The 3,295-nt window shown below is 40.6% G+C and overlaps 1 long non-coding RNA gene across 1 annotated transcript; it reads left to right on the forward strand.

Annotated features, from left to right (window-relative positions):
- Nucleotides 1–726: 726 nt before the first annotated feature.
- LOC134546626 (uncharacterized) lies at nucleotides 727–3,295 on the forward strand. Its single transcript, XR_010079215.1, has 2 exons — nucleotides 727–863; nucleotides 2,274–3,295. It is a non-coding gene; the product is annotated as an uncharacterized LOC134546626 (long non-coding RNA).

Below are 3,295 nucleotides of genomic sequence, written 5' to 3' on the forward strand. Positions count from 1 at the left end.
ACCATCTGTAACTAATCTTCTTTGCATGGGCTCTGAGCAGATTTATTTTTTCCTTTAGAAACTTTGTCTTTCCATCTGAAACTTACTTCCTTTTAACTTACTCAGCAGATGATCTTGACACTTCTCCAGTTAAATTAAGAAGTCTCACTTCTCTGGAGATGCAAATGTCACTTTGTCAGAGCAGCTGTCATCCCCTGTACTTTACTAGCCAACAAGCACCTTCTTGACGGAGTGCCACTTTACCTGCTGAACCTTTCCTTCCCTGATATGGTGACTCAATTGCTTTTCATACAAAAGTGTCTCCAGGCACTGAAGTTTGAATTTAAAATGAGCTAGAACATTCATAAATACCCTTGGCACAAACACCCAATGCAACAAGTGAACACAGTCATTATCATCTCTTGAATGAGATGGTAATGCTGGGCTTAAGGCAAATGAAGGAGACAGAGAGGAAAGCCTTTCTTCCAAACATGCCATGAAAATATCTCAAAGCATTGACAACAGAACAGCCTTTGGCACCTGCAACAGATATTTTCCTGGCAAATGTCATATTTTCAATCCACATTAACTCTCGGGGGAACAAGAGGCAAATACAAATTGCAATGGACGGGGAAAGTCCAAGCTTTTTTGTATGTACACTTGAATAAGGGTCAATTTTATTTCAGGAGTCAGTCTCGGGATGACCTGTTTCCTTTAAGGCATTCTATATGTTTCTGGATGGGATGACAAGAAATGACAGTGGAGCTGACAGCTCTATTAGCTGCAGACACAGGACAGGCAAAAGCTGTTGTATCACCTCTGAATAATGAGCTGGATTTCAGAATGCAGCCCAGATTCTTGCAGGACAAACCGTGATGTGGCAGGTTAGTGGTTGATGATGCAACACAACTTGAGGACTTCTTTTATATCCTGGGCCTTTACTAACATACCTACTATAGATAGTGCAAAAAAGGCAGGGCAAGTCCCCTATAAGAGCTTCAGGGTCAGGAGAAAGCAGATTTCACTGACCTGCAAAAGGCTTCCTGGGCAGACCTTTAAGCAAGGTGCTGTGGGTATAGTCATCCTGGTGTCTCCCAGGCAGCACTCCAGTCTAATCTACAGGTCAAATTGTTCATTTCTCACCCTCCCCTTTTACAGCACAGCTATCGGGTCTGGAGTTAGTGGCTCTAACAGTGCAGGGAGAGATTTTGTCCCAGGTTCTTTGCCAGAATCCTTCCTTTGTCTTATTACAATCAAGCAAGACAAGACAGGAGTCCTAGGGAGGAGCCAGGCTGTGTTCCTACACCCTGGCATGGATGGGGGCTTTAGAGTGTGATGAGCAAGCAGATTCCAAGCCAAGGCTGGTGTTTGCCCATAGCCAGGAAGCCCTCTGTTTGGGAATTACTGGTATTCTGTGCATTCAAACCAATGTAGCTTTACTCCCATTAAAACATGCACTTGAATTATAGCAATCTAGACATGGGCTGCTGCTGGGCTTGGCTAAAACATTGGCAGTTGCTCTTTTTTGTGTCTTCTTGTTTAGTTAGCTGTTGTAGAAATGTGCTTCTTCCAATGTCTTCCAGATAAATGGTTAACTGAAGAAATTCCTTCCCTCATCTTCCCTTTTTTGTCTGTCAAAGAAAAAAAAATTTAAATAAAGATTGAAGAGAAAGGGAAAAAAATAAAATAAAACAAATTATTTTTGTTTCCATCCTGAGGCAGTATTGAAAACATGATTTACTGGGAGGGGGAAAAATGGAAAGAAGGAAAAACTGCCAAGAGAATGAGCATATTCCAATAAATACTTGGGCTACTAGTTTTGTGGAAAAAAGGGGAGGTTTTGGGGGGAAGGTTTTAAACCTCTTTTTATTATGTATTTAATAGATGGCAGATGTCAAGAAGGGGTCTTGACGAAAAGGCTCCCTATTATGTGCAAGCACAGAGACAGACACACAATAGACATGGGGACAATATTGTCTGCCATATTCCTAACTCAGATCCTTGTCAGTGCTGCAAGAGAGTGAAAATCCTTCTAGGATTCTTTACATTCTTTCATGTGACATCTCTCAGCAGCTGTTCTCTCTCTGCATTAACACAATTCCCAACACATTAATAATAATAATAATAAATATTTCCATTATTTAGCTTATAACTTAAGTCCAAAAGATGCAGAAGGGTCTCCATTTGTGAAATGGTGAAAATAAATTTAATGGGGATGCAGGAGCTGCTACTGGTTACCTTTCAACTATTCTCTTACTGGATGTACTAAAAATACATCTCAAACTTACTTTCAGATGGAGAGTACTGGAATTGCTGTATCTCTGCAGAGGAAGAAGTGCAAAAAAAATTTTCATGTCTGCCTGAGAAGTGCAGATATGGAAAGTGTTCCATGGGACTAGAGAGTGACAAGGAATTCAGAAGCTGCAAGGCATTAATGAGGTGCATTGATTTAATTAGCCAGCGTAACATCATTCATCACGGCAACCACGAGAGACGTGCCCGTAACAGCGACTGCCTGAAGGTCACACTCACACAAAACATTTCTCCTGTGCCACACAAATGTCCTGCTGTAAGGACAGGCTCTGAAGACCTGCTCTACCCAGGCTTAGAAAGAAGTCACTGAAAGGCAATTTTGAAAAGCTTCCACATGAATAACAGAGTGATATATGTTGTAATCAGGTCCATTCAACATCTTAATAATGTGAAGTTTCTGGATTCCCAATGTTTATTGGACTTAAATGTGGGAAGTAAACAGTAAGGACTAATTTTAAGATTGTTGTCTGTAATAGAGTCAAAATCATCAAGTTTTAGGACATTTCATGATTTTATACCAGCACATCCATGCCTGTCAGCCTTTTCTGCCTGTGTCTTGCCTGTTCATTATTCAGGAAAGAACTTAAATAATGATGAGGCTCTGAAAGAATTCTCAGTAGCAAAAAGCTTCATAAGGGTTCATTTATGGTCTCAGCTACATAGGGGTAAGACTCAAGTACACTGATAAAGTGAAAAGAACTCCTGGGGACACATGCTGCCATAAATGGGTGTTGCATATAACTAAAGCCCTACACAATAAGGGCCTTGTTGCCCTTGTAAAATCATGGCTCAGGGCTGCTACTCCGACTAAGTGGGACTATAGGAAAGTGACTCAGCTGAATTAGAGGCAGAAAAAAAATTAAATAATCATTGTGTGTTCACATCCTGGTGTATGGTGGTTGGTTGGATTATGTTTGTTATGATTTAAAATTGTGTACTGATAAAGGCCTAACTGCTTAAAAAGGCTTAGTTTTTGCAATAAAGGGCTCTCCTTTGCACCTGC

This window comes from Prinia subflava, chromosome 2, assembly GCF_021018805.1.
Source record: "Prinia subflava isolate CZ2003 ecotype Zambia chromosome 2, Cam_Psub_1.2, whole genome shotgun sequence".
Taxonomy (NCBI): Eukaryota; Metazoa; Chordata; class Aves; order Passeriformes; family Cisticolidae; genus Prinia; species Prinia subflava.